The sequence below is a fragment of the Castanea sativa genome, chromosome 10, assembly GCF_040712315.1.
Source record: "Castanea sativa cultivar Marrone di Chiusa Pesio chromosome 10, ASM4071231v1".
NCBI lineage: Eukaryota > Viridiplantae > Streptophyta > Magnoliopsida > Fagales > Fagaceae > Castanea > Castanea sativa.
Window position 1 is genome coordinate 7,640,361 of NC_134022.1, and position 23,465 is coordinate 7,663,825.

At 30.5% G+C, this 23,465-nt stretch overlaps 1 long non-coding RNA gene across 1 annotated transcript; it reads right to left on the bottom strand.

Moving 5' to 3' along the window:
- Positions 1 to 5,776: 5,776 nt before the first annotated feature.
- LOC142611555 (uncharacterized) lies at positions 5,777 to 7,460 on the bottom strand. Its single transcript, XR_012840070.1, has 3 exons — positions 7,399 to 7,460; positions 7,195 to 7,296; positions 5,777 to 6,128 (listed from the first exon to the last, which is right to left on the bottom strand). It is a non-coding gene; the product is annotated as an uncharacterized LOC142611555 (long non-coding RNA).
- Positions 7,461 to 23,465: the final 16,005 nt, after the last annotated feature.

Here is a 23,465-nt window from a genome sequence, read left to right on the forward strand (position 1 = left end):
AATTGTCAAGCCACCAAGTCAGGGTCTTCTCAATGCCTTTTTGGGGCCATAAGCAATAATTTCAAATGTAGCTATGAGAGATCGCCTTTAATTTGGGGTGCTATCGAAAAAAGAGATTCCGGTGCTTTTAAGGCACCTTTCTTTTTGGGTAAGCAATGTGGAGTTGTCACTTATTTTTTTATATAAAAAAATAAGAAAAAATAAAATACAAAATACATGATCAAAGTTCTTCATTGTCATTGATTGAATAGAAATAAATACAATCTTAATAAATTGAATCTTACAAGGTTTTGAGTCCTAGTTATAATCTACCAAGAGAATACATGGTTTTTTGTCCTAGTTACAATCTACCCAAAAATAAAAAGAAAGACAAGGCATAGATCTACCTATCAAAAAGAACTAAGTTTGGGGGCTAGGTTACGGAATGGGAAGGTGTTAAGCACCCATTCCGCCTAGACAGAGTCTGGTCTTCTAGACTCTAATGACCAATATACCTTTTTTGCATGATGTGAATGATATGTTGCATGTACATGACAAACATTTGACTAACACTAACTCAAATAAATTTATCTTATGAATGTATCCTCTTTTTTAGAAAAATTCATATCTATTTTGCGAATTAAAAAATGAGATTTGATTCATTAAAAAGAAACCAGGTTTGTTTTTGTGTAGATTTTTGTAAAGAAAATCAGATCTGTTTTTGTGTAAAAGAAATAACAAGGATTTTGCTAAAAAATATCAGATCTATTTTGGAGCAAAGTTAATAATGGTGATTTTATTAAGAAAAATCAGATTAGTTTTGTGAGTAAGAAAATCTATATTTGTAGAGAAAAAAAAAATCAGATTTTTTTTTATGAATAAAATAAGAAAAAGACGTTTTAGAATAGGAACTACACTCATGAGATAAATCTATTTTACATGCAGCACTCAAAAATCATCCCAACTTTTAATACTTCTTTTAAATTTCAAAATCTACTATTTTGTGACAAAGAAAACTTTTTTCTAAAAAATCAGATCTGTATTTAATGCAAATACAAATTAGTTTTGAGAGTCAAAAAAATTCATATTTGTATTTATTGAAAATACAGATCAGTTTTGGGTGTTAAAAAAATCAGATTTGTATTTAATGAAAATACAGATCAGTTTTATGTGTTAAAAAAATTCAGATCTGTATTTAATGAAAATACAGATCAGTTTTATTTGTTAAAAAAATCAGATCTGTATTTAATGAAAATACAGATCAGTTTTTAATTTAGAAAATCAGATCTGAAAAATTCAGATCAGTTTTTAGTTTAAAGAGATCTTTGATAATTAGCAGATTTTGAGATTCAAGAAAGAAATCATAACAACAACTCAACAAGAACATATTAAAAAAAAATTAAACAAAACATGGCAATTATATATAAAATAAGAAAAAATAAAAACATAATAAACCTATTCATGCATCGTCCAACAAAATTAATAGAAAGGAACAGAAAAGAAAGGGAAAGAAATAGACTACCTCTTGCATAAGCGTGCTCTTCTTTGTGAAATGATATTTTAGGATTCAAATAAATTTATTCTTCTCTTTGAAGCCTAAAATATTTTTGCTTATAGAAAAGAAATTCCTAAGGCAAGAGCCTCCACAACGTCTTTAACCTAAGAGAGAAAAGAAAATAAGAGAAAAGCCAAAAAGAGGAAGGGTCAGAAAGCGTGAAAAAGTGTGCTAAATTTTGGAAGACATCCTCTATTTGTAAGGGTGAGAATGCTTCGAAAAATTAGCTAAATGATTATAATACGAACTTGGACGCGTCCTTATCTCTAAAAAATCGAAAAGGATAAAGTTTAACTCAATCCAGGAGCCCTCGGGCCGTGCCCCACATTTGTGCCAAATCGGCACACTCCAAGAGTGCCGAATGGCCCTCTTGGGTGCCGAACCCGTGTTCAAGTTTTGATCCACTTTGGACTCCTTTTTTGAGGTTTTTTGAGCCGAGACTTACACTTAGACGTGTTTGTAATCCATATTCTAAAAATTAAACTCATTTTTTGATGATTCAGATCTCTTCAGTAATGATTATCTTGTAGATAAACACTCCAAAAAGTCTTGATTATCGACAATTTTGTAGTTATCTGATTATCCTCTTTATTCCCATGCAAGCAAGCCTCTTTTTAAAACTAACTAACAACCAATCACAAAATTATTTAATTAATTTTAATTGTCTAACCAATCAGAATTAATTTAAATTAATCATGCGTGGTTGGTTCCATCCTAACAAAATGCATGCATGCCGTGCAAACTTGATCATGCGATATCTTTCAATCCGACAGTCCGATTTGAAAGTTGGACACACCGTCGTGACCGTGAGAACTTCAAGATCATTTTTATGATATGCAATGAATGAATTAATGCATGTAATGCAATTATGATTTTTTTGGATATATGAATGGTCATTCTAGCCATATTCCTTAATTAAATTATGGGTACAAAATCGAGTGTCTACAATAACATTTTCTTATATTTAAATGTTAATTAGATAATATATTTTTTAATTTTAATATCTTTTTCATCCAAATTTTCCGCTATATTTTGTTTATTACCAGTAACAAAATTATCGAAATAACCTTTTGATATTCAATTAGTTTTTCAATTTTTTCTCTTTAAAAAAAAATCACTTCTTAGTGAATATTTTCTAGTAGACATTTATAATTAAAAAAATTACAAATAAATGAAACACATTCTATAATAGAGAACTATAATTTACGAGTAAAACCAAGATTATTAGAAGTAGGATCCTAAGCAAGATCGGTGAGGGGCCCTCATGGCCCAAATCGAGGATCATAAAATTCTACTTTATGTGGAAAATGGTAGAGAATATGATATAGAATAGGATGTGATAACAGAAAAATATTCATGTGGTCAAACCAAATTACTATGTTGAAAATCCATATCCAACTGCAAATTTTTGGTACTAGGCTTTATTGTTGTTGTTATATAATTTGTAGGGTAAAATATATTGTTATTCCCTAATTTTTAGTCCATAAGTGATTTTAAAATTTGTTAAACTACAAGGCTCTTAACAACATAAAGTCATAAACTACTTTTTCATTACATATGAATATATTAATACAGCCACAAAACAATTACACACAGCCCAAACATAGTCTATGATTTTTTATGAACTTACAAACATGGTCTTTTACAAGGCTAAGGACTACTTGATTTTCCTACAAACTACCGGATCTCCTAATAATCTAAGTACAATTGATCTCAAAGGTGTTCTGGTTGTGCGTGTGTACCTTTTCTTGTAGAGTTAATTAACCCTATTTATATTTAAAATTTTGTCAGTAATGCTTGGTTCTTTCTGCTATTTGTCGATTCTTCACTATCCATCCACTACCAAGTGACTTGTTAATAACCTTTCTTAACCATTTCAAGGCCCTTGGCAATAGAGTCTACCCACGATTCCAAATTGGATTAATGCCACTTGTCATTGCATTAGACCTTAATCTCTGATCTAGCTATATTCCATGTGGCCATTTATTTATTATTCACTTTTCCACATGATTACTCTATGACTTGCCATGTGTCTTGCCAATAACTTAACTATTTTACCCAACAGATACATCTTTACTATTTTACATAAATTTTTTAATTAATGAGATGATATAGAGTATGATGTTGAATAGGAAATGATGATACCCCAAAATGCATATGGTCAATCACAATTAACTTGTAAAGAATCCATATCCAAAAACAAATTTTTTGAACTAGACTTTATTGCTGTTGTTATATAATTTTTTAAGAAAATATATTGTTACTCCCTGAGCTTTAGTCCATGGGTTTAAATTTTTTGGACTAGAATTTAAAGTGATTATTTTCAATCTCTAGTAAACTTAAATTATCACTTTTGGTCCTTTAGTCAATACCCATTAATCCTCTTTAATGGAATGATGATGAGGCCAAACTACTTGACACATAACCACTCCATTAAAAATGCTTAGGGACTAGGAGTAACCACTTTAAGTTTTCTAGGGACTAAAGCCATCACTTTAAATTTTAGGAACTAAGAGTGATCATTTTAAATTTAAATGACTAATACTGTTCAAGAGCTAAAGTTTAAGGATGAGCAATGTATATTGACCTAGTTTATTTTAATTAATTCATTTATTGCATTCTAGTTTATATTGATAATTGAGTGTCAAACACCTATGTTATTCAGTTACTCAGGCAATTGTACCTCAACTCGCTTCCTCTTCCAATAAGTATGCTAAGTCCAAGGTAGATCCATCGGAAGCAGTGTGAATACCGTATATAAATAGTGCCATGTCTAGTGACAGCAGTAATGACTTCAGCAATTTTGTTGGTATATGTCAATAGTAGCAAGCTTGAGACCATGGGGTTGAAACATGGAATCAGACATCAAATAAATCTGAACTAACAATTGGGTCATGTCCAAACAGAGATCCATCATAAGGATAGTAAGGATTATCATCATTAGCAATAGAAGTTTCAGAGGATGTCTTGGACTCATTATCAAAATCATCTTCGTCATCTTGGAGGGCTCCTTTAACAAGGAAATCAATTTTTTTTTTTTTTTTGATCAATCCATGGAGAACAAACTTCTTTTTGGACTTAGCAGACTTACTGGAAGAGGAAGCCGATTGAGGTATAGTTGCCTGAGTAACTTGATAAACAGAAGCTATTATCACAATACATGTAAATATAAATATTGAATATTATTATCAAAATAATGTAAATATAAATACTGAATATTATTATCAAATTAAACACTTACAGGAAATAGTGGTAGAAACGATTATTTCCAAGTAGGAAAGAAACAAGATTACAAGACTAGATAACTAAGGAAGTAAGGGGAAGTAAATGAGAATATGAAAGCCAAAAATTAAGCTTTGATTACAAATGAAGAGAAGCATGTCTTTTATAGGTAGAAACATACGCTATTTGAATATTGGGGAGTAGTAGGAATCACAGGTAAATATTTAACAGTAAATTTGAATTTTATTCTATTTATTTTAGCAGGGTAAATCACTACAAAAAAACTGGCCTACTGCGGCGGGCCAAAACCGCCGCTATAGGTACATTTCACCTATTGCGGCAGGGGCTATTGCGGCGGTACAAAAACCCGCCGCTGTAGATACACCTTTTAGCGGCGGTTTTGGTCTATTGCGGCGGGCATAAAACCGCCGCCATATGAGATTGCCATTCGGGTCAAGTGGCCTTCTAGTGGCGGGATAGGCCCGCCGCTATAGGGCTTCATGTACAACATACCCTATGTACCTTTTAGCGGCGGTTTCGCCCGCCGCTATAAGCCTTTTGTTGTTTTGGAATTTGGCTATAGCCGCATTTTTATAAACGCGGCTATAGTTCTTTTTTATTTTTTATTTTCCCGGCTAGATGGTAATGAAGAATCCCTAATACTAATTACCATTAGATTAGCATATTCAAAGAAGATATTTTCTTTGTAAGACTATGTATCACATAGACTAACTACAGCAACAATGAACCACAGTTTCTTATAGACAACTTTGTATTAGAGGCACATAATGTAATCCATTCATATGTCTTCCCTACTGTGGCTGCAGGTATGCATATCAGTAATTCCTAATCAGGTTAGCTAGCGGCATCAAAAGGGTATCCAGATGGGAGAATGCTATATTGATTACATTATTTTCGTAACACCAATAAGAAGTAAACCAAACATAACTTAGTAGTGATTTCTTCTTAATTCTATATTTTATATATATATATATATATATATATATATATATATATATATATCTTTTTTTTTTCTTTTTTCTTGCACGAAACAATGTTAAGTTTTTATAAATTAAAGTCAAAGTAATTGAAAGATGAAACTCAAGTTCAACATTGACCATGAATGAAAGAGGAAAAGCCACACATATAATAAGAAACTTCCTATTTTTATTTCTTAAGAGTTTCAGACGTACTAATATATTAGCACCATATTCTCTGGACTAGCCAAAATAAATTTATAATCTGCTCATGTTTGGGGAACAAACACATCTACCACATACCCAACTCTTGGCTTGAGAAAATCAAGTGTAAAATTTTCAATACCTTTGTATGATGGACCTCCCCATGGTGGTGCTAAAAACACTATGTCCCCCTAAAAAAAAGAAGAAGAAATAATTAGAATATTAAACTAAACAATATTAAAAGAATAATATTTTCCATCTCAAGTTAAATTATCAACTTTAATGCAACATTATCAAACATGTAATTATAGTTTAATTTACTACCTCAACTTGATAACTAAATCAGGTTCTAATATCATATTATGTAGATTTTGTTAGATTCTAAAATGCTTCCAATGAAAGGCAACAGCAAATATATTTGACAAGTGCAGTGTATTTATAGAGAGATTTTCCACTTATTAATGCACAATTGATTACACTAAAATTTTGTTAGAGATAACTTCATAGACTAAATTCAAATTTCATCATCCTTTTATATTGTCTTAAAATCACTTTTGTCAACTCTGTTGATACAGTAGCCTATCCAGAGTTTAAAAACCACCGCCTGCAAGCGGCATGGCCACCTAAACCGATATAGATTGAAGAGATAAAGAGAAAGAATAATTAAGAATATTAGTGTGTTTAAATTAGGGTAAAAAAAGGAGAAAGTTTAGAGACACAAAAAATTTAACATCTAATTTGAATAATAGAGAAATAAGAAATAATTGACAAATCAGCACCTATGCTTGTTTTAATCAACACCAAGCAAGAAAGCCCTATTTTTAATCAACAAAAATAAACACCAAACCACTGGGAAAGTTTCCATGGAAATTTTATTAATCAAGCAAACTTATATTATCTCCATTGGAGTACAACAGTGCGCTTATATTGACTACTATGACTTAACCCAATATTTAATTGACTTAAGAAAGCCCAATTATTGTATCACAAAAATAACCTCGACTCTAGAAAATTGAATAAAAAAAATACTAATAACCTAATTAACTAATATGACCTAAAATAAAATCAAGTGGAACAATAAAAAATATAAAATTAACATCTTAAACTATATAATATAAAATAAAATAAAATTGGCAGATGGACGTGATTAATATATAGTATATAATATATAATCAAGTGGACAAAATACTGTGTACCTACAAAGTTTCTAAAAAGCAAAATAAATATTCCAGTACTAGCAAATAAATAACCATTGACCTCAAGAGAAGATAGCCCACCCAAGGATCCAAGACAGGTAAATCCAAACCCTTTTTTAACTTTATGAGCAATTTGCCATCATATATCTCACGTACAAATGATCTGCATGTATAAAAGTCAAATTTCTATGAGTAATAAATGGCCCATTTTATATTTGCTCATGACTAAACCCGAATTACTATATGGACAAATTTATAAGCATACCTCAACAAAAGTAAAGAACAACTGTTTATGGTCAATTAATCAAGCTATTATGAACTTAAGTCAGAATGTGAGATAAGAGATGAGTGCACTTTGTTACGTCCATTGCTTGCAAGCCAAACTCCTCCACCAGCCGTCAACCTCTTTACCTTTTTTGCCCTTCTCGTGTCCTACCCTCTGTAGCGGCTCTAGGAATTTTTTTCAAGGGGTCATTAAAAAAATTAAATTGAACAAAAGCAACAAAAAAGCCTAACAGGAGGAGAAAAAGAAGAAATCGATTATAAACAAAATTGTGAACTTAAAAAAAATCACAAAAACAAAATTTATTTTCTAAAGTTTTTATTTTGTTGGTAAAATATTTAAAATTTCTTTTCTGTCATTGCAACTCAGTTTTCTCAGCATCCAAACAGAAAATAAAAACAAAAACAAAGCACGGATCGCAGAAAACTTACATTGTGGAAAGAGGAATCCATGGAGACAAATGCGAAATAGGGAGGGGAGAGGGGATGGGGCGACTGAGAAGAGATGATGAGAGAAAGAAAATGAAAAGGATTAGGGGAAATGGGAAATAGGGAGGGGCAGCTGAATGAGAAACGTGTAGGCTAGGGTTTTATGTTGTGTTTTAAATAGAATCAAAACGATGTAGTTTTGATCAATAATAGTAACTTAAAAAATGAAAAGAAAAAAAAAGGCCATTGTGGAGGTTAGAACCTTGGATGGGACCCTGTAAAACTACATGGCACACGTGTTAACCACTAAGATAACTTAGGTTCATAGGAGAAAATAGTAAAATAACATTAATTTTCAAACAATATAATTAGTTGTTAAGGTTTACAAACTATATTTTTTACTAGCATCTCGAGTCTAAAAGACTCGATTTTAGAGCTATAAATCGAGTCTTTAATGCTCGATTTTTATGGTCTATTTCTGTCTGACGTATTTTTTCCACGTGGCGACTACTTAAAAATCGAGTCTCTAATACTCGATTTACAAGCCTGACATTTGCTCCAACTCCATCCATTCCCAGATCAAAAAAAAAAACAACGGACGCGAGTAAGCCCACCGCCCAGGCAGCGCGCTGCCTGGGCGCGCGGTGGCCTGGGTCGCGTGCCCAGGCAGCGCGCGGTGGCCTGGGTCGCGTGCCCAGGCAGCGCGCCCAGGCCGCGCGACTCAGGCCTGGGCGCGCGGTGGCCTCGCGCGGCCTGGGCGGTGGGCTTACTCGCGTCCGTTTTTTTTTTTTTTTTTTTTTTTGATAGGGGAATGGCTGGAGTTGGAGCAAATGTCAGGCTTGTAAATCGAGTCTTAGAGACTCGGTTTTCAAGTAGTCGCCACGTGGAAAAAATGCCACGTCAAACAGAAATAGACCATAAAAATCGAGCATTAAAGACTCGATTTATAACTCTAAAATCGAGTCTTTTAGACTCGAGATGCTAGTAAAAAATATAATTTGTAAACCTTAACAATTAATTATATTGTTTGAAAATTAATGTTATTTTACTATTTTCTCCTAGGTTCATAAATAAGTTTTATAAATAAATATTTTATATATAAATCTTTTATAAATAGTAATATTTAATATTTAATACATGAATATCTTATAAATAGTAATATTTAATATTTAATACATAAATATCTTATAAATAGTAATATTTACGCTCCGTTTGTTTCAATGGAAAACCTTATGTAAAGATAGTTTTCCTTATTTTCCAATGTTTGGTAGTATAAAAAAATATGAGTCAAAGGAAAACTATCTTTGGTCAATATAAAAAGTATGGCTTATTTTTAGAGATTGTTTTCCATTAAATTTTTTTGGAAAACAACTCTATCTCACAGCAAGCTAAATAAGGGAAGATAAGAGGTTGTTTTTCAACTTATTTAAAGTTGCTACCAAATATTGGAAAATGAGATAGTTTTATAGAAAATATTTTTTAGAAAATCACTCATTTTCTAGAAAACATCATTATTGAAACAAACAGAGCGTTAATATTTAATACATAAATATCTTATAAATAGTAATATTTAATACATAAATATCTTATAAATAGTAATATTTATATTTATATTTAATATAGATAGTAATATTTAATATTTTTTTGATTAATTAAGAATCATGTGTAAATTAATGAAAATAAAAAAATTATTTTAAATAAAATAAAATTGATAATAAAAACAAAGTAATCTTTTACCCTATTTTTTTAAAATCAAAGTAACATTTTACTTTAAATTTATATATATATATATATATATATATATATATATATATATATATATATATAAATGACTCACTTTAGGTTTCAATACAAAGAAAAAGAAAAAAGAAAAATAAATGACTCACTTTAGGTTTCACTACAAAAACTTGAATTTAAATAATTGATCGATGACATGGCTATTAATCTTTGATCACCTTTAAAATTTGTAAGCATGAAAAATATATAAAGATAATGTAATCTAACGGTAGATTTGTCAAAATTCACATCGAATTAAGAAATATAGGGCTGGGTTCAAGTTACACTTAATGTAACTCTAAAAAATGTTACATCAAGAAATAACTTATTATTGAATTCATATTTTGAAAATCCAACCGTTGGATCACATTTTCTATATGTTCTTAACATGCATGCCAATTTTCATGCCAATCTGATGTAATTTACCATTTGATTTTTGAACTCATCTTTTATATGTTATTTTAAACTACAAAAACTTGAATTTAAACAATTGATTGATGACTATTAATCTTTGATCACCTTAAAATTTTGCAAGCATGAAAAATATATGAAGATAATGTAATCTAACGGTAGATTTGTCAAAATTCACATTGAATTAAAAAATATAGAATTGGATTCAAGTTATACTTAATGTAACTCTAAAAAATGTTACACCAACCAATAAGTTATTGTTGAATTCATATTTTGAAAATCCAACCGTTGGATCACATTTTCTATATGTCCTTAACATGCATGCCAATTTTCATGTCAATCTGATGTAATTTACTATTTGATCTTAAAACTCATCTTTTATGCATTATTTTAAACTACAAAAACTTGAATTTAAACAATTGATTGATGACTATTAATCTTTGATCACCTTGAAATTTTGCAAGCATGAAAAATATATGAAGATAATGTAATCTAACGGTAGATTTGTCAAAATTTACATTGAATGAAGAAATATAGGATTGGATTCAAGTTACACTTAATGTAACTCTAAAAAATATTACACCAACCAATAAGTTATTTTTTAATTCATATTTTGGAAATCCAACCGTTGGATCACATTTTCTATATGTCCTTAACATGCATGCCAATTTTCATGCCAATTGGATGTAATTTACCATTTAATCTTTAAATTCATCTTTTATGCGTTATTTTAAACTACAAAAACTTGAATTTAAACAATTGATTGATGACATGGCTATTAATCTTTGATCACCTTTAAAATTTTTAAGCATGAAAAATATATGAAGATAATGTAATCTAACGGTAGATTTGTCAAAATTCACATCGAATTAAGAAATATTGGGCTGGGTTCAAGTTACACTTGATGTAACTCTAAAAAATGTTACACCAAGAAATAACTTATTATTGAATTCATATTTTAAAAATCCAACCATCGGATCACATTTTCTATATGTTCTTAACATGCATGCCAATTTTCATGTCAATCGGATGTAATTTACCATTTGATTTTTGAACTCATCTTTTATACGTTATTTTAAACTACAAAAACTTGAATTTAAACAATTGACTGATGACATGGCTATTAGTTTTTTATCACCTTGAAATTTTTTAAGCATGAAAAATATATGAAGATAATGTAATCTAACGGTAGATTTGTCAAAATTCACATTGAATTAAGAAATATAGGGTTGGGTTCAAGTTACACTTGATATAACTCTAAAAACTGTTACACCAACCAATAAGTTATTGTTGAATTCATATTTTGAAAATCCAACCATTGGATCACATTTTCTATATGTCCTTAACATGCGTGCCAATGTTCATGCCAATCGGATGTAATTTACCATTTGATCTTAAAACTCATCTTTTATGCGTTATTTTAAACTACAAAAACTTGAATTTAAACAATTGATTGATGACTATTAATCTTTGATTACCTTAAAATTTTGCAAGCATGAAAAATATATGAAAATAATGTAATCTAACGGTAGATTTGTCAAAATTCACATTGAATTAAAAAATATAGAATTGGATTCAAGTTACACTTAATGTAACTCTAAAAAATGTTACACCAACCAATAAGTTATTGTTTAATTCATATTTTGAAAATCCAACCATTGGATCACATTTTCTATATGTTCTTAACATGCATGCCAATTTTCATGTCAATCGGATGTAATTTACCATTTGATCTTTAAACTCATCTTTTATACGTTATTTTAAACTACAAAAACTTGAATTTAAATAATTGATTGATGACATGACTATTAATCTTTGATCACCTTTAAAATTTGTAAGTATGAAAAATATATAAAGATAATGTAATCTAACGGTAGATTTGTCAAAATTCACATCGAATTAAGAAATATAGGGCTGGGTTCAAGTTACACTTGATGTAACTCTAAAAAATGTTGCACCAAGAAATAACTTATTGTTGAATTCATATTTTGAAAATCCAACCGTTGGATCACATTTTCTATATGTTCTTAATATGCATGCCAATTTTCATGACAATCGGATGTAATTTACCATTTGATTTTTGAATTCATCTTTTATACGTTATTTTAAATTACAAAAACTTGAATTTAAACAATTAATTGATGACATGGCTATTAATCTTTGATCACCTTGAAATTTTTTAAGCATGAAAAATATATGAAGATAATGTAATCTAACAGTAAATTTGTCGAAATTCACATTGAATTAAGAAATATAGGGTTAGGTTCAAGTTACATCTGATATAATTCTAAAAAATGTTACACCAACTAATAACTTATTATTGAATTCATATTTTGAAAATCTAACCGTTAGATTACATGTTCTATATGTTCTTAATGTGCATGCCAATTTTCATGCCAATCAGGTGTAATTTACAATTTGATCTTTAAACTCATCTTTTATGCGTTATTGTAAACTATAAAAACTTGATTTTATACAAAAGTCTTACCTATAGCGGTGGTCACAAAAAACGCCGCAATAGATCTCATCTACAGCGGCGGGCCAAAAACACGCCACAATAGGCAATATATAGCGGCAATTTTTGCACCCGCCGCAATAGGCCCGCTGCAATTTCAGGGTCTATTACGGCGGGTCATTGACCTGCCGCTATATCTAAGCTGAAGGCTGCTAAAGCAGGTCTATTACGGCGGGTCACTGGCCCGCCGCAATAGGCCCGCTGCAATTTCAGGGTCTATTACGGCGGGTCATTGACCTGCCGCTATATCTAAGCTGAAGGCTGCTAAAGCAGGTCTATTACGGCGGGTCACTGGCCCGCCGCAATAGTACGCTGCAATAGATCTCATGTATAGCGGTGGGCCAAAAAAACGCGGCAATAGGCCAGTTTTCTTGTAGTGAATCCAAATAGTATGTAATAATTATTAATTAGTATATAATGGTAAAATTGAGTCTCCACATTAAGGATGGGTGATCATAGGCCAGTGTTGCAGCATATATTATAAAGTAACTTTTCTTGTAAGAAAAGAAACTCCTCGTATATATGAATTGGATTTAATAAACACTGAATCAATTAATTGAGACTATTGCCAGAGTTTTTATTTTTATTTTTTTATATAGGACTATTATGTTGCCAGAGTTGTTTCTAAAGGAATGCAAAGGATGTTATATACATATCGTATGAGTTTTTAAATTATCATCAATAAGAGTGTTGTTTTGGGATGTATAAAGTTGAATTATAAAGCTGTTTACAATAAATTACTTTGAATTTTATATATATATATATATATATATATGATTACAAATACAGAAACTCCAAACATAGTCTATGATTATTATACCACAGAAACATACGTACGGTACACCATGCAGACTAATAGAGTAATAGGTAATAATTATAGGTTTAAAACCCAAACCGCAGACAACTTATGCCATGCATCTATAGCATGACGTCTACGTTGTTCTTTCCTTTTTTGCTTGGTCTAGCTCAAGGGTTATATAACCTACATATTATATACATAGCAAGCATCATCATTGAACTAGTTACACTAATGTTTAATAGGGCTAGCATTATTGTCTGGGCCATCAACCGGTACAGGATTGGTATGGTGACTCTTATCAGTTGCTTGGCCTTCAACTACACCATTCTGGCCCTTTTCTGGCTGCTGCTGCTTTACTTGAGCCACCAACGTTCTCTGAGTTGTGGCCATACAAGTGCTCACCATCAACAAGACTAGAGCAAGTGCTATAATCCTCATGATTCTTCAGCTTTTACTTTTCACTATCATCCAAAAACCAAAACCCAAAATAGCAAAAACAAAACAAAAGTTTAGAATAATTAAAGAATAATGTGTTATTCTTAAAGGGAACTAGAATAATCAGTTAGCAAACAAAAGATTATCATGAATATTATCTGAATATCTATATTTTCTTAAGGAAAAAAGAAAGAATATTTTACTTACCCAACTGGAGAGTAACACCTTATCTAGATTTAGGAATTTGTGGGGGAGGAAGAAGAAGTTTAAGCAATTTATAAGCCATTCTAGGATTAATAGGAATTGACTGTAAACATTTAACAATATGATTTAGTGATGGAGTCTCCACCACCAAGAGAGGCAAGATTGAGCGGGATGCTCATATAATTGAATTTAGGATTTTACTAATGTGTGTCTTGAGGTATACAATAATTTTTTTTTTTTGGTAAAAAATTTCTCAGGAATTGAAAAAGTACTAAGAGTTTTTTTAATTTTCAAAAAAAATTTACCATAAATGGATAGCTTAAAATTCCACATTTGGCACTATAAATAGTAAGATTCCACATTTCCAACCTTCAAGTAAAAAAAAAAAACTAAAAAACGTCACTCAAGTAATCAACCAAGTGTCTGTTTAGATAGAATTTATTGCTGAAAATTGAAAACTGAAAACACTGTAACTAAATAATTTTTAAATGAGTAAAAAAATTACTGTTCACTCTTTTTTTTACTGTTCATATGCCTTGGTGCACTGTTCATATCCCATGAATAGTGCACCAGGCACTGGTCTTTAAAAAAAAAAAAAAAAAACGCGAAAATCTCACAGACGTAGACGTGGACGTGCTATCCAAACTAGCACCAAATCGATAAATTCCCTGTTGCTATATTGCCGTGTGATGTAAAAGCATGTTACAGCTGTCATAAAACTTATGTTTATGAAACAATTTTTCTATTACTATACACACTTTTGTCACAACTTGAGATTATCAAAAAAAAAAATGTCACAACTTAATAGTACATGCAATTATAATTGATAAATCATCACTTTTACGCATATATCCATTACTTTTTCACCATTCACATGGTAAGAATTATAAAACCCAAAAGTTGTGTCTATATATAAACTCTCTTTATGTAAAGGTTTAATTCAATTTCTCTGCCCCCCCCCCCCCCCCCCCCCACCCCCAAAAAAAAAAGGTTTAAGTCAAGGTGAGAGATTTCAAAATGCTTTTGGCTTCAACAATCACATTTCTAGAAAACGAATGAAGATTGTCAAGAACTAGAAATAAGGGCTGCTAGATGTGCAATCAAAGTTGACGTTAGAATTAATGTTTTCTTTGAGAGAGAGAGAGAGAGAGAGAGAGAGAGAGAGTGGTCTGGTAACTCGAATTATTGGTAGATGGGGATCTTAGCTGCTATTGGAATTATTGGTAGATTTTTAAATTAGGTTAACATTCATGTTATTTCTTCAGTAGTGTATTATGTGGTTCTAAATGGTAGTTTGGCGAAGTATTCTGAATATAAGAAAGGGTTGAGACAAGGACACCCAATATTTTATTATCTTTTTGTGATATGTGTCGTTGTTTGGACTAGATTGCTAGATGCTCCATTTTGTAACTTGAAAAGTTTTCATTTTCTAGTAGAATTGAGCTTTAGGGAAAATTGTCATTTCTCATAGATATAAAAATTTCATAATTGACCTAGGGTTGAATTCTATATCATAATGAGCCATCATGGAATTAAGGGCTTAATATTCTTTCTTTCTTTCTTTTTTTAATGTTAAAATCAAGGTTTTTGATTAAATTAAGTGGTTCAAATAAATAATTTTCATTGGTTCAAATATGGTTTTAAAATGCATGCAATTAAAGTTGGTTAATTTTTCCTTTTAAAAAAAAAAAACTTGGTTAATTTTTATTGGTCCTTAAGATTGAAGACTAATAAATTAAAAGTCAAGTTAACCCTTGATTCTTATTGGTCTAAATGGAAAACAATCATTGGACATACAAGTATAAGGTAATCCTATAGGATAATTTGGAATTTATAAATTCCTAAAATCAGTTATTTATTTTATTATGAATAAATAATTATTTAAATAATTTAGGGATGCTAATCATGCTTAAGGTTAATTCAATCAGAAGAAGAGTTCATCATAATCAAAAACCTTGAATTTATTTTTAAAATTCCAAAAATCATAATAAAATTAGAGAAAAAGGAAAATAAAGTGTAAAAATATAAAATTTCTAAAAATTATGGCCAAAGTGCCGATAAACACTCTTTTCAAATGGTAGAGACGTAGAGTGCAGATTTGGCCATTTTGAGTTTTGATCAACATTCTACCATTAGAACTTTTAGATTTTCATTTTCTTCCTATTTTCCTCATAGAACTTTTTCTAGAGCCCTTTCTGAGTTAAAAATAAAGTAATATCATTGGAAAACCATGCCCCATAATAAGTAGTTAGAACTTAGAACTCTTAAAAATTTTCTATAAATAGGAGAGCAATTAAAAAATAAGGGACCCTTTTTGCTGATATAACTATATCAAAATTTTGTTTGATCATCATTTAGAGCATCCAAAACCAAAGAAATTTTCATAGAGAAACACACATTTTCTCACTCAATAACACACTTCATCAACAAGAACTCAGCGAAATCATCATAATTTACCCACGCAATCAAAGCTCTAGGCAACCTAAGCATTTTCTTTTCATTAAATAAGCCTTTCAGCATCAAACACCACAACAATACACATTCACTCAGTGACGAGGGTTCATGAGTGGTTTGAGAGGAGAGAACATAGTCAGTGTAGTGGTATACTGGGATGACTTATGAGGTAATAATCCTAGCTAATCTCTAAATATTGCTGTTAGAGTAAACATTGGCATTATAATTTGTGTTTGTAAAAGAAATAATATATATATATGTATGTATTTTTTGTTTAGCTTTAGTTGTTTTTAGGTTGCAAACTTGCAATTTTATCAATAGATTAATAATGATGGTCGCGCTTAATTTATTTTAACGTAGATTAGTCAAACCATTCGTTGCATGTTCTTTCTTGTATCTTTGTATCATGCATGATATTACGTTCTATGTTTTTATTATTATGTGTTTTAATCAAGTGTGTGATGGATGCGTAAGCTTGTTTATATTATCCATTGTAATTTTTTTTTTTTTTATATTTTCAATCTCTGGCATCCACTTCTGATAATTGTCTTCTATATTGTCAGTCTAAGACATTAATTAGTTTTTATTGTAATTAGGTGGGAATTGAATCTCAGATCTTTTATTCAACCATTAAAAATTTTATCAATTGAGCTAACCGAAACCCACTAGCTATATAAATCCATTGTAACTTAAGAGACCGGTTCTAAGTTCTAGGATCGAGAGGGGTTGGTTCATTTCTTCACATACGGCATATGTGATCAATTAGAGCTAGGTTTAATGTGCGTTTACGTAGCGGCATTTCTGCATTTGCGTGCGTTTGCGTTTCACCTGGCTGGGCCCATGGCACTGTTCATGGACCAGTCAAGTGATGAAAAACGCATGAACAGTATTTTTAGCAATAACAATATTTTCAGCAATAAGTTTTTAGTTTTCAGTAAAATAAGCAGTATCCAAACACATATTTTGTAGGAATATGATTACATGTCCTTAAGTATCTTTATCTAATTGGTCAGTAGGGACATGGTTTTTGAATATGACTCCTACTTTAATGGACAAGCAAAGATTAAACTGGCCCTTTCTTTACTCACAACATATATTTAGTTTTCGCATCACATAAACCAAATTAAATGTATACAGCATATTTGGGTCAAGACAGAAAATCTCATCATATTATAGGGGTAAGTTTCATAGTTTTTCAGTGTCAACTTATATACATGTAAAATTTATGATAGTTCTAAATCCCATAACTGATGGTTTTTTGTAATCTTATAATGTAAAAAACTATCATGAATTTTACAACACGGGACATAGATTCTTATCCATATAATTTTTCTTTTATTAATCTTTTTGAGATTATAGCTAGGAGAATGATTGTTGTATATATAAGGTAGGTTGTAATAAATTTAATATATTTGATTAAAAGAGCTCAACTCCCAGTCGAACTTGTTTCGATCAATTGAGATATATATGGCTTGCTCGGTCGAAGCATGTCCTACTCTCTGCTTGATTGATCCTTTGCTCAAATGCAGGATCGATCGATCGAGACTATGTGTTTGATTGGTCAGAGAAATTCTCGATCAATCAAGATATGTAAAAACAATTTTCCTGCAATTTTTTAGATGACAGTTTTCTAGTTTATCAGACGGTTAATTAATATTCTATGTGAAAGTTATAATCAACAAAAGTGTCTCTCTAAAGGTGCCTATTAATTGAAGGGCCACACCTCCTTGTCTATAAATATGATCTAATGATCCATATTAATATTAAGAGTGAACTTCTCTCTTCTCTTAGAAACACTAGAAATCTTGTAAGTATTCTCCAAAATTGCTATTTGTAGAACCAAATAGACTTGGTTGTATCATGAGGACAAATTTAAGTAACCTGTTAGCAATTCTTATGTGGGGGCAAATATTGTCTTAGGAAAACATTTCTTTTGTTCCTCCAAGTTTCTATTTGATATCTAAGTTACTTTGATCTTTCAATTGCTCATTTGCAAATTCCCAATAAGGAGTCTTATATTTTATTACGAGTTATGCGTTTTATTTTATTTTTATAATGTATTTAAGACACAAAGTTTTGTATTATTTTTTTTCGTTTCTTTTGAATCCTTCATGTAATATACTCATGTATTAATAAAATATTTGGAGATTTTCTGAAAATTTCCTTTATAAACTAAATTAAGTGACGATTATAATCTAATTCCCTCAATTAAGGGGGATATATCGCATATTTATAATTTGAATCTTAAATTTGAGATTTATTATCAGGAGGATACTAATAAAATTGGGTCCCTTCGAACCGCAGTTCTCACAGCAATAGCTAAATCTAATGATGATTTTAATTTTCAATTATGAAGTGTGAAAAAGTGTTTTGCTAGGCAATTTGGTAATGTTTGTTGAAGCTAATATGAAGACCATAACATTATTAAGGTTTAAGGATGTTCTGGATCAATTCAGAAAGTTGTTTGGTTTTTCAGTCAACAAAAGCAAGAGTGAAATTTTTTTTTTTTTTTTTTTTGGGCATTTCAAATTATTTAAAGAAGGAAATTTTAATTGCTCTAGGATTTTAAAGATAAGAACTAGCCAGAAAAATATTTAGGAGTGCCATCAATATCTGGAAGATTATCTCAGAAGGATTTCAAGCTCCTTGTGGATAAAATCATTGCTCAAATCAACTCTTGTAGTGGAAAAGTGTTTTTTTTTTTTTTAATATAATAAACTCGTGAAGTGGTAAAGTGCTGTCATTTGTTGGAAAGTTGCAACTTGCAACTTGAAATTGATAAATTCTATTTTATTTCGCATTTAAAGTCCTTTGGTTTGGTATCTTCATCTTTCCTAAGAAAGACATTAAGATGGTTGAACAAAATTAAATGCTTTGCTGTGGTCTGGTAGAGTTGCTTGGGAAATGATAACTTTTCATAAAACTGTTGACCTGTGGTGAGTAGAACGGTAGAACAAAGCAACCATGTTGAGACAAATTTATAACTTATTTGGTCAAGTAAGTTCCATTGGGTTGTATGTGTCTGATTGTATCTTTTGAACGACAAAAGTTAATAAGACATCCCTATTCTTAGGGCTATTAATGGAGTTGGAGGAAATTGCTTCAATTGAGGATCTTAGCTAGAACTTTGTTCAAGTTCAAGGTTGGTAATAGGACTTTTATTTATGTTTGGCATAAAAATTGCACTATGATGAGCATTTGATTCAAGAGGAGATATGGTGTAACAAATATATGTAACATGCCCCTCTCACATGGGGATAAACCTCACCCGTATGTGGGAGGGGCGTTAGATATGGTTGTTATACATTTTTAAAAAATTTCTTTAAATCAGTCATTTAGGTATATAATCATTTATGACGTATGTAGTTTTAAGTAATGTTTTAAAGTGTATTATTTTCTCTCTTTTTTTAATTATAATTTAATAGGCTTTTTAAATTAAAAAAAAAAGGTGACAATAACATTTAAATGAAAAGAAAAAAAATAAAAGTAACAAATAAATGCCAATTGGGTTACAAAACTTTTGGTAAATCCATTCTATTATAACTAAAGCTACTAGTATTTACCATGTCGTTACAATCAAACCTTATATGCATCTGCTAAAACTTTGGACCTTATTGGATTATTTTACTTATTCGGGGCAAATTTCAATCCTTTTTGGCATCTAAACTTTTTTTTTTTTATCTAACTTATAAATTTTATTAAACTACTGTCATAGGTCTCTCTCTATCCGGGTCTTGACCCTCCACCAGAACTCCTTCAAGTTAGAGAGATGGAACTATTGAAGTTGCTCCCTCATTGGTGCTGACTGCAGAAAGGGTTTGTTAGCATCTCTAGGTACTTAGTATTTAGGAGTTTCGGGAGGGGAGGATTGGGCGGTAGTAGGCGCCGCCGGGGGGGCGATCTAAAAATAAAAAATAAAAAATCAATCATTGGTGAAACAAAAATATAATTTAGGTGCTAATGTTCCTAAAAAAAAATTTGGGTGCTAATTGTAGAAAAAGTTGTCCAAATAGTTATTCAAGTTCACATTAAAAAAAAATAAAAAATAAAAAAAGTATTTCAAGAATACTATAATGATGATGTTAAGCATGACGTTGACAATCATCATATTAATGGGTATTCGATGAAATAGCTTTGGCTTCAAAAAAAAAAAAAAAAAAAAAATCAAATAGCTTTGGATTGTTTAAATTTTTATGGACTGGGTCACTGGAGGTTGAACATTAGATCAATTTAGGGCCTGGAATTTAGTGGCTTATGAATCTGTGCCCAATACTTCAACTTTAAAATTTTATGAAGATTGGGTCGGCGCTATTTGGCACCTAATTTTTTTTTGTTTGACCCTCTAAAATAAAAATTTAAACACATTGACCCTAAAAATTTTTAAACCGACTTAAATAAGCTTAAATATGATTATTTTAAAAATATTTTGGTATTTTTAAACATAAAAAAGCCCAACAACAAAAGTAGAAATTTGTTTATCTTAAATCTCAACAAAAAAAAAAATCATTTAGATTTTAACAAATTTGAAATAAACTAATGGGAAGTTCTTAGTTTACATTGTACTATTAATATAAGATTTTCATTGTTTTTAAACAAATGTATACTGTGAGGGGTAAAAGTACTTGAATAAACGTTTGGGCTTTGGGTCTGATTAGTTGGTACAAGTCTGTTCAATCAGGGTCTCTAGGTCCACAGGTCAGTTCGCACTATAGTCGTTTGATGAGTTGTCCGAGGAGGAGTATCTCCTCGGACAGGCCTAGAAAAAGCCCTAGGACTTGCTAAACGGCTTAGAGGCAGAATTCTGGAAGATCTGTTGGGTAAAGGTGTGATCCAAGCATCCTTTAGAAGCAGAAACGTGTGAGAAATATCTGAGGAAAAAGCTGCTACTACCGCATTAAAGGCCTTGCATCTACCTCCTGGCCGCATTAATGGAGAAATGACCTCTGAATAGTAGAATTCAGTCTTCCAACTATTATTTGAAGACTTTAAGAAGGTGGTGGATGTGACAAGTATCTGGAAGGAAGATTTGTGTTACACGTGGATGAAACAGGGAAGAAGAAGAAGGATATAAGAAGACGAAAGAGGAAAGAAGAGGGGGATCTTCTTCTTTTTTGAAAACTAAAAATTGTAATCTTTTGCTTAAAGAAAGAAATACTATGCAAATTGTCATCGACTTACGTCCGAGGAGGGTTTTCCTGTCGTATTCATCTATCACTTGTATAAATTGCGGCATTCTAGCCTATTGATCAACTTCCAACATCCCAAACCTAGGTTTCAAACTGATATTCTACAAATTTCATTGTATAAGGCTCTTTGGGCCTGAACCCATCACTTGTTTTTGGGTTCGGGTACAAATTGTGCACCTACATATACAACATTGTACATGTATATGCAAAATGTGTACAATATTTATTTATTTATTTATTTGTAAATGTGTATAATATGGTACACAATTGTTTAATTTACAATATAAATATATAATATCAATGTAATATTATATTGATATTACGTCGTAGACATATAATTGTCCTAAACTAAAGAATAGATAAAATCATTCTAAATTTTAATAATTAAAGTTCACTTAACAACAATAATTAATATGTTTATTGTATTTAGAATTAATAGATGATTTCTAAAATTTAATTTTAGTGACAATAATTCGTATATTTACTATATTAAAAAATAATAAGTCAAATAAACTTATAATTTATCTTTTATTCTCTAATTAGTACAAATTTGTAATAAGTAAAACCATAAATCGCAAGATTCGTTGCTTTCCCAATATTTATCTTCTTACTGGTACTAACCCTAAAAGAAATTCCTTGAGCGGCCATTTATTGTTGCTTGGACCCAATTTGTAAGGCTTGGTTTGGATTACGCTGAACGCGTCTAGTGTTCAGCATTTTCCTTTTTTTTTTCTTTTTTTTTTTCCCTCCTGCTACGCGTTTCAGCTTTTAGGGACAAGTCACTATGCGCGCACTGTGCACGCAATTTTCAGCAACTTTTTATTAAAAATGGGTCCCGTGGTACTATTCACACATTTAAAAATTATTTTATTACAGTATTTTCAGTTTTTAGTTTTATATTTGAAGTCCTAAACCCCTAACTCTAAGCACTCTCGGAATTTGCAACCTAGAGCTAATAAAGTTGAAAAAAAAAAAAAAACCACTTCTATGTACATAGCTATCACTTTGTTTTTAAAAATTTTAGTTTATAAATATAATTCAATTTCAATCAAGAAGAAAAATGAATCTAAAAGAAACAAAAACAAGATTACAAAGAATAATAAACAGAAGTGGGTTTCGATTAGCTCAACTGATAAAGTCTTTAATGGTTGAATAAAAAAATCAGAAATTCAAACCTTGTCTACACTTAAAATCGAATGATGTATTAGTCTAATGATAAAAAATTATTACCGAAAATAGACGCTATGAGTTAAAATTTTCTTTAAAAAAAAACATAAAAGAAAAAAACAAATAATGAAATCACAAATAGCAATGAATTGCGAGGGGGAAAAAAAGGAAACCTAGTCATAAAATTCTTTATTTGTCCAGAAGAATTGAAAGGACGAGGTTTGCATACAAGACAACATGAAAAAAACTTCAAACCGCTTTTTAGGAAGAGAAGAAGAGTTAGATTATTTTCTTAGGATTTTGCAGAGAGATAGCTTTGATGATAAATATTTATAAAAAAAATTAAGAATACAAACTTAAAAAATCAAGGTTAAGAAAGAAGAAATGGGAATCAATTTGTTTAGCACGGTTTCAAATTGGATATTTTAATTTTAAGGAAGAATTTTACCTCCAAACAGGTTTGGATAAAACTTCTTTCAACCCACTAAATGGTGGTTATAAATACCATTCATGTGTAATTTTTAGTGACGCGATCTTTTTAATAAGTCATGTAACTTGGTTAAATAAGGACAAAATTTGGTTTAAAACATATTTGGAGGGTTGGAGCTATCTTTTCCTACTTATTATGTGACAAATTATAAAATTATCCATATGTAATATTTATACAAATTACA